At 40.2% G+C, this 19,463-nt stretch overlaps 1 long non-coding RNA gene across 1 annotated transcript in view; it reads left to right on the top strand.

Annotated features, from left to right (window-relative positions):
• The first annotated feature begins 2,385 nt into the window (after positions 1–2,385).
• LOC147826221 (uncharacterized) overlaps positions 2,386–19,463 on the top strand; it is a 28,433-nt gene continuing 11,355 nt past the window's right edge. Inside the window, exons 1-2 of the long non-coding RNA XR_015439344.1 lie at positions 2,386–13,081; positions 14,252–14,356. This is a non-coding gene — a long non-coding RNA (uncharacterized LOC147826221). The remainder of the gene's footprint in view (positions 13,082–14,251; positions 14,357–19,463) is intronic.

The following is a 19,463-nucleotide window of genomic DNA, read 5'->3' as shown; positions in this document are numbered from 1 at the left end:
ATGGGGCTTAGGTCCCACAATCCTCCTCAAGGGCATGCCCCTAATGACCTAAAGACCTCCCACTAAGGCCCATCTCTCAAAGACTCCACTAGCTCTTAATAGCTCTACTCTGGGGATCAGACCTCTAACATATGAGCTTTTAGGGGACACTTAGGATCCAAACTGCAGCAGACACAAGGTTTGCTTTTAAACATGAACCTCTTCTTTTGTTCTTAAGTAAAACCGTCTACTCCCGTCTCCCAGATGCCTGAGCCATGCTGCACACAGGTGTGTGAAGAGTACTGGAGAGGGGGTAGATCAAGGGGCTCTCTCAGACAACTCTGTCCTCCCCTGTGAGGGAAAATTTAGTAGGATGGAACAGATAGCTTCTAAAATACAAATTATTCTACCATAAAATTGTTTACTAATATTTGTTACACAGAGCAGCAGACAAAAGATTGGGATAAGCTAGTGCTTCTCTGTTTGAAATATTGGTCGCAGAATCTCCAGACTTCTGCTTAGTTCATAATTATTTAACTTGGTTTTAAATTACTTAGATGAGAAAGTGGACAGGAAAATCATCAGATATGCACATGATGCTGAGCTCTTATGAGTAGTAAATGTTTAGAAACTGTGAGACCTTTTTTAGAAAGCTGAGCACATGGTGAAAATGTAGCAGATAAATTTCACTGTGGGAAAGTTTTGATGGAGTTCAAGACACTACTCTTCACTCATTCATTCATTCATTAAAGTGTAAGACTACCTATCAGGTGTCAGTCATTGCACAAGGTAGTCGGATTCCTGCCTCTAATAACTCCGTCATGTAGGGAAGGTTGATAAAGTCCAATAATAGCAATGAAGGATAATATGTGCTATGATACAACTGGGTGTCAGGGAGCTCAGAGGGACTCTGTTCTAAGCTGGGAGTAAGGTCTTGAGAAGTCTTTGGGGGTGATGGCACCTGACATAAGCTTTAACACAAGAGATGAACCCAGGAGTACATTTTTCCCAGAAAACACCAGAGTGCAGGCTGCAGTGGCTTCCTATGAACACAGTCCTCAGCACATGAAAAAGTGGTTAATCAGAAAACAGGAAAGTCCTCCAAACCATCAAGCATGTCTGCGTTCCAGTGTGCAAATTCAAGGCAGTTCAAGGAAGCAATCGCTGGCAACGTTTCAGAGAAGAGTAACTCAGAAAGAGATGAACGGCTATTCAGGGATAGCATATGTTGGAATGTATGTCTCATGGATGACATCTGTAGCTATCTGTCCCCTCCTCCCCATTCTGTGCTCATTCTCCTCACTCCAGTCTCTAGTTTTTGCTGCCTTAATAACTGATGTATAAAGAACTGTGAGCTGGAACTTTGTTTAAGCAACATTCTGGAAGAAGACATCCATGGATCAGGATCTTAGTGGTAAGAGTAAAGTTGATCTATGTGGTGAAGTGAGGCTAACATCTGAATTTTTGGGTTGGACAACTTATGTCTATATAAAGATAGGTCTACGATACGTGGTTTATGTATGCCTTATCATCATGGAGAAAAAGAAATTGGAACTTCATCTGAGGCAATAAACTGAGGGGATTTAGGTAAATTTTATAAAAATCATGCAAACGAAGCTGGACTGTCCTCCCTTTTGTACAGCAGGTAACATACAAAGGTGTAACAAATCTTAGAGTCCTAGAACTATGTGATAACCACTGAAGATGGAAAGTATAAATTTAAGACAAATGAAATGACTTCTACCTAACATAACTGATGAGAAAAATCTAGATATTAATTTCCCCCAAAATTATGCAGACCAAAGATATAAAGAGGAATAAAATGAATAATGGTAGAATTGAGTTATAGCCCAAAGAATAAAATAAACATTCATAAGTCCAAATGGATAGGAACACATGATTGAATAGATAAATAAATAGGAAGAAGAGATGAACCTTCTTTACAGAATTCTAAATACTCTGTTGATACTTTCCCCTCCAGACAGGGCCATTTCCTTGAAAGGGTAGAATTGACTTTAATAACTCCCTTACAAAGACTAGAGCATGCAGTCACTAGCAATGAATCATAATACCACATACCCTCTGAGAGGATGTGATCTCCTTATGGGATTCCTTCTGAGAATAAAAAATCAGACAAACCCAAGTTGAGCATCATTCTACAAAACCAGAGCAGTATTCTTCAAAGCAACCAAGGTCATGAAGAACAAAGCAAATCTGAAATTCTTACATCAGAAGAGACTAAAGTGACATGACAATGAAATGCAATGTGGCCTCCCTAATGGAATTCCAAAACAGAAACAGGAATTTCACAGAAAAATTGGCAAACAAAGTCTAAATAGTTTTGTAGCCATATTAATTTCACAGCTCTGAAAAATATGCTATGCTGATGTATGATGTTAAAATTTGGGGAAGGTGAGTGATGGTTATATAGAAATACTGTACTATCTTAGGACTTTTCAGTAAATCTAAAATTATGCCAAAATAAAAAATTGTGCTTAAAGTATGTAGATTTGAGAAGTAGATTAACAAATGATAGAATTGTGATGTGACATTACAGGCAGTGAGACATTTTATGTAAATCTTTTGTCTTTGGTATATTCATCAAGGATTAAAATCAATCCAGTCTGCCACTTATCAACTATATGATGTTGCACAATTCATGCTTTTTCTGGCTTTGATTTCCACATCTTTATAAACCGGGATACCACTATCCACTTTACAGGATTATGAAGTGGACTAAATGACATAAACTATACAAAATCCATAGCACAGAGCCCGGCATAAGGAGGACACTTATTAAACAATAGATTCCTTCTTTTTCCACAATATATACCCTAGGTTGTCACTATCAGATAAGGTGACAATTATTATGGAAGGATATTTTAACTGTATGAAGGAAAATGAACACAAAGAGGGTTAATCTTATAAGGAATTGTTTTATTAAGACAAATTAAATGTATAAAAATTACATTTAAAAAATAACTAGAAGTGAATAGAAATGCAGCTGAGCAATTAAAGGTTGAATAAACATAGTGAAAAGTTGAATAACTTAAAGAGTTCCTGGAAGAGGTAAGGTTTGTGTAGGGTAGGGAAGAAATAGATTGAAGAATGGGAAGGCAAGTTACTTCAGAAGCAAAAGCCGAAATGTTTGATACAATGACCCATGGACAAAACTGCAAAAATTTTGGTGACCTCTCAGCTTAGTTTTATCTTTCCCAAGGACTTTCCTTGCTCTCTCCTGGTTTGGCCTTTTTCTTACTCCTTAGGTCCTAGATCCTTCATGTGACCTCCCAGCTGTTGAAACTCTTTGGGATGTTACCTGGGTCTGCTCTCAAAAGCTTTCCAGACCTCTGGCTATTTATCATAAGCTATCAGCCAGATGCCATGTTCCCATGGGGCTTTTGCAGAGTTCAGATGCAAATCTTTACTGTAAATGCCTAAGAAGCGTTGATTCTGCTCACTTCTCCAGTGAGCACTTAGTTTTCAAGCTTCTTTATCTCAAAGAGTAATTGAAGTAGAAATTTTAGTTACTTGGGTATGACCAAACAAATGATAATAATTTGGGGCAGTGTCTAATTTTGTACGTAGCTTGACTAAAGTCTGTCTGGGATGAAGAGTAGAAAAGTAATAAACATGGGGCTGAGTTAGGAGGAGCCAGAGGTGGATAAGCTAGGGAGGGTAGAAAACTGTGGGAAACATGAAAAGTTAGTGAGTATAGTTCATCTAGATCAGGCCTTCTCAACCTGCCATATTACTATAAAAAGAAGGAAAGTACTATTTGATAAGTGCCCACTGTGTGGAGACTCTGTACTAAGCATTTTATATACCTTGTCATTTAATTCACTTAGTAATCCTATAGGTAGTGATATCCCAGTTTTTTAAGGTATGAAAATTGAAGTCAGAGAAGGTATAAATTATGCAAGAGCATATTCTTGGTTAGCAGTAGACTAGATTGATTTTAAACCTTGATGAGCGCTCCCCAAATAAAAGATTTACCTGAAATAACATGGTTGAGATGTAACGTTTTGGGCTACATTGTGCTCTGTGATGGAAGCGGTCCTGGGCTTTGCAGGACGTTCAACAGCATGCCTGAGCTCTTCCCATCAGATGCCAGTGGCACCGTGCCGCCACCCCATTGTGACAACCAAAAGTGTGCCAAGATATTGGCCAATGCCCCTCAGATACAGAACTTCCCTTGGATGAGAACCATTGGATCTGAGGGACTGACTATTGTTACTGTGAATGCTTCTTGTTTTGTAGGCAACATGGATTTAATTTCTGAGGAGGTGTTAAGTTTGGGGCAGGTATGTCTCTTGCCTGGGTGGTTTTAATCATGTTCTCTTAGTTAATGGATCATGTCCTCATTTTTCTAGGTAGAATAGAAAAAAGAAACAAATTCTGGTCCAGCAGAGTTTTATGCATGATGTGAATGAAGAGTTTGCTGAGCAGCACTCTGTGCCTTCAAGGAGGACTGCAAAGAACGCTAATATTTGCAACTGATCAGCAGATCTGGGATTGGACAACTGATACGTTTTAGGGAAATTGTCTCCCTTTTGAAGTGTGAGCTTGGTGCTTGGATAAATGAGGGACGCTCTGCTGCAAGGGGAACAGGATAGACCATCAGGAGGGGAGGCATGGCCACAGTGTCCTTTGTGGGTTTCCCCTTTCGGACATCGTCTCTTGGCTTCCTTCACTCTCATCAGTATGTAGGAGACCTGTCCTTGAAGTGGAAAAGGAAAAAATAGCATGAAATTTTGAGATTTTTCACTTTATTCTAATTTTTATCACCCCCTCAGTCTAGCCCCTGCTGACCTCTATCTGTCTTATATTGTTTTCTCCTTCCTTGTCCCTTTATTTCAACTTATTATCATATTACTTACTTAAAGAAATAGTCATTATTTATTTTGGCCCAAGCCAAACAGATCAAAGATGGCGATTCTTTGGAGAGCTCCATCTCCAAAGATGGAGATTCTGTGATGCTCGCAGCCACCAGGAGGGAAGGCCACTTGGGGAGGTGGCAGCAGCAGTGGTGAGGAAATGTCCAGGTGAGGCAGGTGAGATACGCACAGGAGACTGGCAATGTTCTCCAGTCCAACATGGGGTCCACAAGAATGTAGTCCCCTTTGGGAAAACGACCAGAGGGCGTCCCCTCTCAGAAGAACGGAAATCATAGACTACTTGTCCATAAAGAGGGGGAGAAAAATAAAATAAAATCACAAGCCAATGACCGAGACTAAGTGGGGCCAGTCCTCAGTGGAGATGCTGGATCCTTGCTGAGGGCGAGGACACCCTGTCATTTCCACTGTTGTCCACTGTGTAGCAGGGTGATTGATCTTGGGCTCTCTGTGCTCCCCAGGTTCCAGTGGTCCAAGAATGGGACCAGGCTCAACCTTCAGGGGTCCAGAATCCAAGCATTTCCTTGTCATGAGGGAGAAGAGGGTGGGGCTTCGACAAAACAAGAGTAAGAGGAGAGGGCCAATGCCTGTGTTTCTCAGAACTCTGCCTTTAACTCATTGTGTTCTTACACAGTGTGCTTGGGTTATCCTGCATGGATGTGTGTGTGTGTGTGTGTGTGTGCACATGCACACATGCAAGTGTGCATATGTGAGTGAAGAAAGCACTGCATTGATTTCTCTTCCAATATCATATGAAGTCTCACAGCATACCCTCTTTCTGGAACAAGTGTTCCTGAGCTGGGGTTCACACTGGGCTTTAGAAAATCCGTAATCTCTGAAACTGTGAGTGAATTTTTTCTTAGCAAGGAGGTCCTTGTGTTCTTCAAATCTCCAAGCGGCCTGTGAGCTGTGTGGTGTGAAAACAGCCTTGCTAGGAGAAGCCAGACCCTAGTTGTGACTGGCAGAGCCCTCTCTCTCCTGTCTCCCATCACCCCTTCTTGTCTTCATTGTCCTCTCTTTTTACAAACTCTTCTCCTCCCTTTTGCTCTGTTATCTGAGTATTCTCTCAGAAATCCATTTGAGTATGCAAGGAAGCATGAATCAATATCATAGCGTCTGATCTGAAACAACTTTGAGAACTACCATACAATGCCACAGACTTGTTTACCTCATTTTAATTCTCCCAACTCAGCCAATCAGGTGTTATTCCTCTTGTCTCATTGACAAACTAAAGCTCAGAAAGGTAAAGTAGCCCAAAGACACATTGCAACTGGGACACAAAACCTTTTCCCCTGCTGCTGGAGGCTGCAGGCACTCTCTATTATCCCATTTCCTACTGGCCTAGAGCATGAAGACCAAGATCACCGATCAGAGATTTGCCCAGGATGTTTTAAATGCCATCAGCTATTCTTCATAACCACAAATGTCACCAGATCCTTCCTTGTTGCTTTTAACCAATACAGAAAGTGAGTCCACAAAGAGCCACTATCAGCAATGCCAAAGAGGTCAGGAGGCTGGATTTCTTGATCTTTGTTTCTCTTGAGGCCTTTAAACAAATAATGATGATGAAGAACAGTTATTAAAATAAAAACCAAGTGCATAGAAATCTGTGTTGATAATCGTAGAATCTGACTGTCTTGCCTCTCTCTGGTATAGCAGGAATCCAAATCCAATATCCCAGGCAGGTCTACCCAGCCGAGAATTGAAGTCATCTGATTATTCAAGGTGGGGGGAAAACCCCCAGTATTGCTTCTATCACCTGGAGACTTCATGAATTTTGTCTTTCTTAAGAGGAGGTTTCTTTGGTCGGACTTATCTGAATAATCCTCTCGTTCTTCACTTTGTTTTCCTCAGTGTTACTCTGATCATAAAGGAGCTGATATTTCTGCAGCAAAACCATTTACGAATTTCATGGAAATAGTGCTATCAAAAACAATTTTCAGTAGGGCAGAGGCTTTTGCAGCTCGAACTCACAGGCACACACAATCAGGGATTCTTTTGCTGTGTGCACAGAGCACCTTTATTTTATCTACAGCTTTCTAGCCTCCTTCACCTCATGAAGGAATGCTATGTGGTATACGCATAGATCACGTTTATGATCAGCTACTTTTGCCTCTGCTCGGTGATCTCCCTCTCCTTTTCCTTCTTCTAAAAGCCCCAGAAAATATCTAAAGAGCTGTGATAGCTCCAGTAAGCCCTGGTTCAGTCACGAGCTCCTGAGCCACACAATGTCAGTGTCTCTCAGTAATCTCCTTGTCAAGCTGCCTCTCTACCTTCCCATCCTCATTCCAGGAGCCTATTAAATTAATGAGATAGAAGTCAGTGCTACAGCGGGCGACATGTTATTGGTGTACAGCACTGGTGCTGTTACAGTGTGCCTGTTTTCTCTCCTGGGACATTTAATTTCCGCTTCTCAAATGAGCTGCGAAGCTGTGAGGCCTGGCAGTGTTCGTTCTCGGCACTCTCTGATGCAGATAATGAGAGTACTGATAGGTGCCTAGGAGACTCCAGTGGCTCTGTGCACAGCCATGGTCTGATAATGCTTTATGCCAGCAGTGTCACAGCGGAGCCACTATCATCCCTCAAGGAATGGTTCATCTTTATGTGTAATACAGCAGCTGTCACCTAAATGGCTAATGGGGAAGCAAAGTAGAACCTTAGTGCTAGTAATCTTTGTCACTTAATAATTTTAAAGGTATCAGACTTCAGTAGCGCCTGCAAGTTCTAATAAAAGTGCACTCGCCGATTTTATGTTGTTTGTGGTGGATTAAATGTAAATTGAGAAATCCGTGGTGCTGTTCTGTGCAAATCTAATTTAGTATAATTTGAATAGCCAAGTAATTAAAATGTATTATAGGTATAAGATGCTGGGATGGTGGAGTGCCTGCATTTAAGAGGAAGATTTATTGGGCTCAAAGCATCCACAGTGAACCTTCTACAACCACATTAGTTAACATCTGTTGGAAAATGTCGAAGTGCAGAGCAGAAGACATGCAGGAGGAATATATGCTTTCATGACTTGGAAAGACAAACCGGAAGCATGGGACAGCACTTGCAAGTTAAGTTAATTAGGAATAGGAACTGTGTCTATGTGGGCACACATATGCATGCACGAGGGGCGTGCGGCTGTCTGAAGGGGCATGAAAATGCACACATAGGTACATACAAACACACATCCTTTCTAATTAACATCCGACCCCTGCAGAGTGGGAATTGGAGTTTGATTGGATTTAAGGAACAGGGTAATAATAACAGGACAGTTAATACAAACGATGTCTGTGTTGAGATGCTGCACCACTAGTGTTTCCTGGCAGATTATTTTGTTTGCTTTGCCTAAGTGCACAAGATTATAGGAGGTGATTTAGTAGGCTAGGGCACTGGATTCTGAAGGGGAGCCAAGCGAATTTCAATCACACCTACAACCAGACTGTTAATCTTTGGGGAGTTACTGCACCTGCACTGGCAAAGGTTAAGAGGCTAGAGATTCTAGAAGGCACAGATACAGCAATTGTCCAGTGGACGGGGGTGAGATGGAAGGGGCCCATTATTCTCTCAGGGGATAAATCAAAGGACGTTTTGAAATCTGAAAAATATGCTTATAGATAAGTACAAAATATACCGCCCAAACATAAAACATGTTCCACGGATATATTGGTCAGGAGACAGTCTAGATGAGAGATACTTAAATGCTAAAATACTAAAATATGTTTAAATAACAATGCATATCAGCTTCTTTTTTCTTCATCATTGAGTGTATTGGGACTGTTCTCAAATGTAAGCCCTGCTAGGAGAAAAATAACCAAATGACACAGAGAAACTGAGGTTCTGGATGATATTTGACATTTTCACCTCTCTCTCACTCACACTTTCTATCCTGTTGCTAGGCCTTTGGTCGAATATGAGCAAAGCTAATGGGAAATTGCAAAGATGTAAACAACTTCCTTTAAAAGACTAATCTCACCATACTGAGCTCAGGCTACTATGCAATGAGTGTCCACGGGTACAAATGTTTTAGTTCAGGGTCCTTACACCTCTACCTTATTTGTATCCCAGAGGATCCATTGATAACTGGCTGTTTTGAATAAACATGTAGATTTTAAATAATGTTTTTAAAAGCACCCTCTGGTTTGTGATGTCTGAGCCAAAAGCAGGTATTGACACAAATGCTGGAAACATTTACTAACACCTGCAGTCTGTCTCCTTAGTCATGTGTCTCTTGACAAGTAAGAGAAGCACAAATTTAACAGTCATCAAAGGAAAAAAAAGGGACTGGTAATGAAAAAATTTAAAATGGTTGGTTTTGCCCAATGAAATAATAACATGATATTTAGCATATATTAAAATTGGTCACATTTCTTTGGCATTCGTTAGAAGATTATTAATCACCAAGAGCTCTTTGGGGATCCGTATGGATGCAATTCATAAGCTATATGCAAAATCTGTTTGATTTTAGCATTAATTAAAGTCCACTTAATATAAAATGTCATACTTTAGGTCAGATTTTCATTTCATTGCCATTTCAATAGGAAGTACTGTGTTTGTGCTTTGAAAATCACTGAAAAGATGGCTTTTCGGAGGTGCGAGTTTGAAAGTCAATATTGTCAGCATGAAAAAGTAAAAAGAAAGAAAGAAGCTGACAGATCAGGTGTCTGACTCTTCGTTTATTCAAACCAAAGGTTTTGCCACACATAGAACACAGAGGTAATGACTGTGCATCTGTTGTAGTAATACAGTGAGCTGGGAAAAACTAACTACGTGCAATTCAATAAAGTATATTTAGCATATTTTCATTGCACCAAATATCAGCTGATCCACCTCTTATTAGTATAAATGGCATAGATTAGTGTCAGGCATTTTTAACAGTGAAGAAATTACAGGAGTCTGCAAGGCTCATTAGGTTCTGGCTGCATGTTAACGAGGGGCCAGGCCTTACTAATAAGAAAAGGAAAAGATAAAACTAAGCTGCAAGAGAAAAAAAAGAACAAAACACTCCTTTAAAAACCTCCCAGTATTTAAAAGTGAGGAGACTGCACTGGGAGAATCTTTTCTTTCCTAATCTCCTAGGCATTTGTGAAGATGTGTACTTTCCTTCATTATTATTTTTTTACAATGTGTAAAAAAAATTATCCCATTTCAATTCACGTCAAATACACACAGAAACCACACAATTTTAAAAGGGTGATGTGGTTGTCAATTTTTGCTTTTGAGTCATTGTTCTGAAACTGAGTTCAGGTTTTGTGTTTACATTTTCTCACCACAATCAGTTAACGAAGGTGGTAAGACCTGCCTGCGTCCAGAGAAATAGAAGGATTTGTGTCTCCTCCCTGTTTCCACACCTCGCTGAGTTGGAAAATCTGGGTGGCAATATTCACAAAGCAATCATTCCTTGGGAAGGGAGGTAAAAATGAGAGTTTCTGTCATTCTATCCAACTAAGGCAAAGGAAGGCTTTTTTCTCTATTAATTCAAATAGTGCTGTGAGAAATTCTGATTGGAACACAAACGTGCAATTCTGTTATTAGCATTTTTGCTTAAGTTCTGGGAAAGTAATCAATAAAACCTTACACTAGAGTACAAGAAAAAGTAAGAACCACACAGAGCACAGTAAAAACAAAGGCCTTGGCTGGAGTATGTACTGATTTGGAACCACGTCAGGAAGCAAAAAGCTGAAAGCAGAGGACATCTTCTGGGCCCAGGCACGCTATGAGACACTTTTGAAAAAGGAGAAAGAAAAGTAAGGTATTTGTCACTGATTCTTTAAAAACTATGTGAATGTGTGCATATACACACATGTGTGCATTCACAATGGAGCAATTTTATTGTAATGCTTTTGAAAAACAACACCAAAATAAATGTAAATGATTGGCTTTTAATGAAAAATTAAAACCCCTTATATTTTGCTGTTTGCAGAGACTTTTAGCCAACAACATTTCAATATTTCTTCTAGGTCATGTTATTAGAAAATGATAAGTTTTACATTAAATGAGAGATAAATGTGCTAACATAACAGCCTATTGCTGAACAGTCGACGGTAATTAATGTGGAGTTGCAGGTTGTTTTGAATCGTCTTCCATTATGTTTATAACATTGTCCCATAAACCTAGGAATAGCATTTGTTTTAAACTTATCCCCCCTCTGTTCTGATCATCTATTAATTTCTCCCACTGTGTTCAGAATGAAAGTGAAATGAACTTGGTTCTTGAGGTTTGTTGTGAATCAACATTATCACAACCATTCTTATAGTTCCAGAACATTGCCATTTTTAGTAGATAACAATTACAAACTGAAATATATGGACAGCTCTTAGCACTGCCCCATGTGGTGATTGCAACATACCTGCGTAGAGTGTATCAACAAGAAAATGCTTCAATTCTGAGGTGTGCAATAATGAGTATTTACAGTGCTTTGCATTCTACTTTGGCTCAAACTGTTCGATTGATTGACAAAATTGTAAATGTCATCTTAATCTGTATTAATAACCACAAAGCTTTCTCTTTGCTCTCTACCTTACCTAACTTGTACTCACAGACTCGTAATTGGGGGAAAACTATTGCAAATATGCAGTAATGCATGCAGAAATGTGTGTGTGTCTATGTATACATTTGTACCCATTTGTATTTCAATATATGCTTATATGAACACTGTGGTTTTTTAATGCACTAGATAAAGCATTTCCCAAGATAGTTAAATCAAATTTTTGGGAGAGCAATTTTTAAAAATAAGAATTAGTTGAATGTGTTTATTTTACCCACATCTGTTTCATCAAGGCAACTTCTGTGAAATAATGCCACGAGAGTTTCTCATAGAGTCAATATGAAGGAAGCAATTGTTTCTCTTTTCTTTCTAATATTTAATACAGAGACATAGAAATATTTTCTGGTCATCATCTTTCAAAGCAAGTCTTACCAATGGAATTGGAATCTAGCTCATGAAAACTTTGCAAAGCTTGAAACTCCAAAACCCCCATCATGAGGGATTCTATGTATTACTTGATTTTCTGAAGTGACAAGACATATATTAAAAAATATTCCTTTTATTGTTACATTTTAGGCACGTTTACTGTTAGCTGCTTGGCTTCATTATGTATCATAGTCTGAATCTACAAATCAAGTATAATTAGACTTAGCGAACTGATTGGATTTCTAATTAAGCTACATTGGAAACAAAGCACAATCAGTAAATATTCTGACTAGGTACATTTTAAAGAGCAACTCTTGGGCTTTTTGCTGATGACTAGACACCAGTGTCATTAAATTTGTTGGTGGCAAGCAAATTTTAAAGCTAAAATAGAGGCAATTAGTAAAGATCTTGAAATATTTAATCACGTTTGTCCAATTAGTGCGCAATTAGGCAGTGGTGTGGCGTGGGACAGGCATTCTGCTTCACTGCTTGGTGCAGAAGGATCCCTTTGAAATTTTGCTGTTTAGTTTATTGATATATAAAAAGGAAGTTATGGTTGTAATTTCCAATTTAAAAAAAATACTGTGCAGATGGTCTGACTATATATTTAACAATGTTAAACAAATCCAAACAAGGGAAGCATGTTACCTGAAATTACACAGCTGTGATCTGTGAATAAGCTCTGGATCATGGTAGATTACAGCTGTGCTTATCTCAATCATTGAAACCACAGGCATTTTATACTGGAGGAATCGGGAACCTGATAAGCTCGCCCAACAGGTCTTAAGATGATTGGCAGCACCTTCCTTGTCCAAGTGTGTGCCTCCTGGTGGGTTAGCCTGCTGCCTCTGGATTCCAGTGGTTTCAGTTTTATTCAGAGGGAGCGATCGGAAGAGATCCTGTGAAAAGTGATTTGGGGAGATGGATAAACGGAATAGCAATGTTACCTGGTGTTTTCATTGCAAACCTAGGCTCCTGTCTACTGACTTATAGCCTTAGGCCATGACCGTGTCTGTGGGAGGTTTGGCACACCCAGTGCAAAAGCAGGAGGAGTGTCTCTTGGTTTAAACACTTAGCTGGCTTTGCCCAGCTGCAGAACAGAATGCCACCCTGGAAAGCAAAGAACATTTTTCTGATAGTCTTGTTTGGATGATCTTTGGAAAGATGATAGTGTTGCCATTTTAGCAGGAGGGGTGTGGCGAGGCCATAGAGTCCTGTCTGTCTCAGGCAACAGTCAGATTTAGGGCTGAAAGACCTCAAAAGATGTTTGGGGAAGAGTTGCTTTGTGGAGTAACTGGACAAGGCAGTGGTAAGAAATAACTGAGGGGAAAGTGGGGGGAGAAGCAGAGGGGAATGCAGTGTACTCTGGTAATCTGTGGAACTTGTTTGGGTGAAAGAATAGTTCCCCATTTCCTTCTGGGCCATTACTTCACTCTCAGTCAGGTAACCATCTCAGTGTCATTTAAGATGAGAAATGAAAAGATGTTCAGAAGGAAACTTGTTTTTCTACCCTGGCAACCTCATAGGTTCAGTACCTCTCAATGTATTGAATCAGGTCTAAGGAAGGGTTTCTGGACCTTGGCCCAGTTCTCCTTGGTGTGCTGGCATTCAGGTGAGCAGATGTAAGGGCATACTGCATGAAGAGCTTTTGGGAAGCAGTGAGAAGAAATCCCCCAAGGAAAGATGTAGAGGGGGCAACTGAAATAGAAAATGTCCTTGAAAAATTAACAGGTAGATTTATGTGGAGGATGGGGTTAGGGGAGCGCAGGAAAATAAGGCCTTATCATAGGTTTAGGAATTAAATCTAAGAAGGCTTTGTATTTATTTTCTTATCTCCCTTCTTTCTGTAATTTCGAAGGCATTGTTTTTCTATCTAACTTCTGCAAACAGGTTACTCTTGCCATAAGTCAAAACTAGATGATTTGAAACTTTGAGTATAATTGTGTTCTATATTAAGATTTAATTAAATTCTTAAATTTAATATTTGGAATTTTCATTAATTTACAATTTGAATTCTAGAGGATCCAAATGTAAACATTTAGAATATTGGTGAACCACGGATTACATCTCTACCTAGTTCTTGCTTGAGCGAGGATGAGATGCTACATTGAAGTTGTCTCTTAGGGGTGGCCATAGTGGAATCCTAAACGATTCTATGGCACCAATACCAGATCTTCTGCCATGAGAGCTGGCAAGGAGAGGAGAGTCTGTTGACTTTTACAAGGATGTGGCAGAATGCATAGATACATGAGTTCGATAAATCAAACAGTCTTGCATTTGGGGCTGGGGATGTAGTTTAGTGATAAAGCACTTACCCAGCATGTGTGAGGCCCTGATATCAATACCCAGGACCACATATAAAAATATTTTTTTAAGAAAATACATTGTGTTTGGCATAACTGTTCTTCGCTTTGTAGTCTCTCCACGGTATTCTTCATGTTCTCCCTTCAGGTTCTCTATGTCTCTCTCCTTTTCCCAGGTCCTGTCCCACAGTCTGCTCTCAGGCAGCCTCCTGGAAATCATTGGCCAGATTTAACAAATAAAAAAACCAATTCCCGGTTGAATTTGAATTTCAGATTAAGCAGTAAGTACTTTTTGTTATAAGTATGTCTCAAGTGTCCCATGGGACATGAATTACTGTTTATCAAAATTGAAATTTCTCTGGGTATCTGGTATTCAGTCTGGCAGCCCTACTTCTAGAACACATTCATTGTTATAGAAGTAATTGACAAATGTATCATCTTTTTCCAAGACTGCGGATTTTTGTCTCAGTCAGAAACTTAGATGAGACAGTCTAATGTTTAGATTCAGGTATCCATTGAGGTACCAGCTCTAAATCAGGATGACATGCTAGAAAGTTCTAGGAAGCTTGTATACTCTTAATAACCAGGGGTAAACCTACACTTCCTAAATCAAAATCTCCAGGGCGGGACCCAGGTGTCTATATTGTTTAAAGCTCCCTAGTGATTCCAATGTGTAACAAGTCTGTAAACCACTGGACTAAAGCAGAATTCTCATCCATGGCACATGGAACCACCTAGGGAATTAAAACCATAATCGTGTCTGGATCCAACCCCAGAAGCTCTGAATTAATTTGCCTTGGTGAGGATCAAGCAGGATGATTTTGAAGCCTCCCTGAGGTGATAGAGCACCCCTGGGTCTTTGGTGATAGAAGAGTGGGTCACCCTAACACACTGTAAATTACATCCGAATCCTGACCTGCCCCCAGGGAAAGCTAACTGTGATACTTGGTTGCTATGAGAAAAGATTGCATCTCCACCTAGAATCGATTTTATCTACTGTTCAGTGAAAACTCAGGGCCTAACATTTCAGGGACACCGAGGATGCCTGTGACGGTTGCCTTGAAAAAAACAAAAAAAATCACATATGATTGTTTAATATTGAAGGTAATTGTTTTAAATAATAAAATGTATCCTACTTGGCTGGAAAGGTAGATTAGGGAGTTTTCATGGAATAAATAATTATCAGGAGATCTAGAAGACTGAAAAATAGGTTGAACCATGGGAAGAAAATGGTCAAGGGAAAATAAGCCCATAAAAAGAGAGCGTGGAATAGAAACGAAAGTTTTAAGAAGGCTCCAATAAAACCCAAACCAAGCCCTGCCTTTGGCTACAAACTGAAGCAAACACTAAGTATCTAAGCACCTATGGGAGGCACTCGTAACTCTCAGTGAAGCTGGATGGACTTTGTCCTGACAAATGCTGTGGAGTAAACTGACAGCAGACAGTTGATAGACATCAGTTCCATATCATGAGTGACCCAAAGTGCTCTAACAGCAAAACGTATTTGTCCCTGTGTCATAGACTGTGGAGTTCAGGAAATGGGAGTTGCTTCAAGGAACCAGCTGTGACAAAAGAGCCTCTGAGCTAAAAACAAAACAAAAAACAGTTTTGGCTGAGATCAGACCCTAGAGGGGATGCAGAGCAGGTACCAAAGCCCCATAGAAAGGAGAATGTGAGCATATTTGGAGCTGGGCAGAGGTCAGGGACCAATTGAGGTAGTAAATGCTAAGCCCCAATGTGTGTTGTATAAGTATGCATGGGTATGCATGTATAAGTGTGTGTAAGTGCGTGGATGTGTGTGTGTGTGTGTGTGTGTGTGTTGAGGATTATTCTCAGAGGCAGACAGCAGGAGTCAAGGAATAGGTAATATAATTAAACTCAGAAATACACACTGCAGATCCAAAGGAAGTCTCAGAAACTTTCTTGTTTCTCCTAGGCCTCAAAGCCCTGTCCCTTCCAGGCAAACCTAGGTCTGTGGGTGCAGCAGGCCCATCTGCAGTACCAGCTGAGACAGAGTCTCTTTGGGTGAGGTTGCTTTTCCCAGAGCTGCTGCAGAAGGGGCAGCCTCTAGGCTTATGTTTTGTGCCATGTGACCCCACACAACTGTGCCACAGCTGGTTGGAACAAGAGGTTCCACTGCAGGGCAGAAAACTCAAAGGCTGGTCAGCACCTATATCCCTGTTCAGAAAAAGGCAAGCCGAGCTGAGAATTTCTCTTGGAAATATGAAGAAAGATTCGGTGAGAAATGTGTCCAGATAGCGGGAAGAGACTGCTAGGGGCAGAGCTGGGCAGGAGGCCACAGTGGGCTGTGTGTATGGGAATTAGAGACCTAGATGAGTAAAGCTGCTGAGGATTGCAAGAGGAGAAGTGGCAGAGGTGTGCTAAGAAATAGAGAGACAGGGAAGACAAGAGGCAGTGCTGCCTTTGGGCAGAAGAGCAGCTGATCTCCAAGCAGTCTTGATTCTTCAAGAGCTTTGCAGTTCCTGGTCCAGTTCTGCTCTGTGACTGCTCTTGTAACATTCTGCCTCCTGTTTCTGTGCCCTGGTGGGTACCCGTGGCCCCAACCAGAAGTACTTATGCCAATCAGAGAGACACAAAGCAGTTTCCAGTTCCCAGTGGGAAAAGCTGCTAGTAAAGGGGTGCGTGAGAATAATCTCCCCTTTTTCATACCCAGAAGGGTCACTGCTGTCATCCAGCTGGAGTGAGGATTGAGACATTTATCACAGGATGTCTTTTTTCTCTGGATCTTCAGGTTCTTCCCTCCCACCAGCCTCCTGGCTTATGAATATTCTGCCACTTCTTCCCCAGCCTTCCAGCTATGCACTGCTGTAATTTATAATTGCTCAATAGTATTTTAAGGCACTGTAGATTTAAGCCCCACTCTGGATAGTAGAACACTTATCCAGACAATCTTGGACAGTGGCTCAATGAGCTGCAGAGCTGACTCTTGGGATTATAGGAAAAGAGATGTTGGTGTCACCTTAGAATTACCTTTTCTATGCATCTCCTTCCTTATCTGTGAAATGGGGACAGTGACCACAATTATGAGACATTGACTGAATTAGCTCGTGCAAAGCATTCAGAAGCTTTGGTGTATGTGAGCTAGGGTGTTACATGTTTCCTTCCTCCTTTGAAGACTTCCACTCTTTTCATAAATGCAACCTCCTTCAACTTGAGCACCAATTAAAACGGAGGAGTCCCTTTGAGGTTTGCTTCATGTCTTCGGCCTAATGTCTTCACAGTGCTTTATAGCATCTTTCATGGGTGAAACTTGGCTCATATTACATCTCATGTTTGGAAGATGCTTTCTGTGCTAATGAAGAGGGCTCTATTTTATTTTTGATCTTCCAAAAACATGGTGCCACTTTTGTTAACCAAGTCCGTTCAAGCTACTCAGAATGGGATTATCTCAGTCAATTCTATCCATGACCAGAATAGAGACTTTCACTTCCCCCTTTCTCTATTGGGAACTGGGTTCTTGGACACTATATGAACATTCTAGCTCATAATGAAATGATGCTAGTCCATATATGCCCAGGTTCTTATCTGGGCCACTGTGAAGAGGAAAATCTAACCATAACAAAATGAGCAGTCATGACTGAGTAACATGCAAAAGTAACAACCACTTACTATATCTACCCACCGAATCAAGGCCTTCTGCTGATTGCTTTATACAAATGGCCTCCTTTAATCTGTTAGCAAGTCTGTGCTGTACATATTTTCAATAATATAAAATAAAGCCTCAAGAGGTTAAATGACTTTTCCAAACACATAACTTTCTAATGACAAAAGTCAAGATCTGACTTAAGCTTGTCTACCTGTAAAGCCCAAGATCTTTAATTCCGATCTGCATCTGACATGATAAGCCAAGTGTTTGCAATGCAGTGCATGGAAACTACCACAAAGAGAAAAGCAGATCTTAAGAAAAAACAAAAGAATATCAAGCCTTTTAGCACCTCCTTTTTCATGTTCTTTTTTTTTTTTTAAAGGACAACAATAAACAGTTGAGCAGATTCTCCTTTTGGACACAGTAATATTAAGTTAAACAATCACATAAATATTTAGAAAATCCTAATGTTTCCAAACAGAGATTTTTAAAACAAAGCAAGTCATGGATGAGAACAGACACAAGGAATTTTATTTGTGTTTGAGAATTTTTGGTGGATTTCCAAAGGCCCCTTCAAGTAAATGATGGCACTCTGAAGGATGGAGAAAGTAGGGAGGGAATCTTTACCTCACCCCAACACTGATGCTTTTGATACTCAGACATTTGTTACACACTTTTGGGAGGGAAAGACTGGCCATGGGCTGCTTAACTCTAATTTGTGGATGAGTGCACTTAAGAGGGAGATGGAATCACTTCCTTTCTTGGAGAGAGATGCTTCCCATCACCATCCTTCCTTAAAGGTGTAATCTTCCCAAGAGGCTGAATATGGTACCTATAAGAATCACAGTTTTTGCTGGTCTAAAACTTTTTTTACCTGGGAGGTATTTGTACGTCAAACTCAAGCTCTCTTTCAGCTGTGACAGTTGCCTGCCAACCTGCCTGGCTAGTGAGGGACTCAGCTACTTTGATATGAAAGAAGAGAAAAGATGGCTTTCTCCCTCTATTCTCCCCTCCCAACCCCCTCCCCTTGACACTACTACCCGCCCCCCGCCCCAATTGTACAAGCCATGTGGATTTGCTGAACAGGTCTGTAAAATTAATTATACTGTGAGTGCTTGGTAACCAATGAATTGTAAATTGTACATTATTAAAACAGCATCGGAGCTCCGACTGATCTATTATTCTTTGGGGAATGAACAAAGATAAGAGCTTTATACATTTTAGAGGTCTGTCTTGCCACCAGACAGCAGGCATGGAGAAGCAATATCAAGTCTTTTTGTTTCGTTTTGTTTTGCTTTTTGGCAAGTTGAATTAAATAGAATTTTTTTTTCTGTTATTAAATTGTTATGTATGTTATCACATGTCTGTTTGTAGAATCGAATATGGCAGTGGGCACTCAATAAATGATATTTCTTGGTGATTGTGATAATATGTATCCATATATGCTCATTCACAAATGTGGCGCCTTGTCAACCAAATGTGAACTAGAGATATATGATATGACATGGCATTGTTATAAAATAAATTGTGTTGATCTAGTGCTTCTCTGCAAAAGCTCAGGAAGAATTCAGAGCAAACAGAAACATAAAAAAGCATTGTCTGAGTATGTGTGTGCCAGGGGCCTTGTGGCTTCAGTTGAAAGGGAAGAATCTGTAAGAAACAGTCTTTCTTGCCTCTTCCTTCTAGACACATCAGGATTACCCCTGAGAGTTGCTTGTGAACCACTCTTTTTTACTGAACTATCTCCCCTGTGCAGAATTTCTCAGCATCTTCCCCCCTGC

Source organism: Heterocephalus glaber, unplaced genomic scaffold, assembly GCF_053883595.1.
Source record: "Heterocephalus glaber isolate CG9 unplaced genomic scaffold, H.glaber_assembly_v1.0 deba00001472, whole genome shotgun sequence".
Classification (NCBI taxonomy): Eukaryota; Metazoa; Chordata; class Mammalia; order Rodentia; family Bathyergidae; genus Heterocephalus; species Heterocephalus glaber.
The sequence above is the reverse complement of the archived record's forward strand: the minus strand, read 5'-3'. Positions and strand labels throughout refer to the sequence as shown.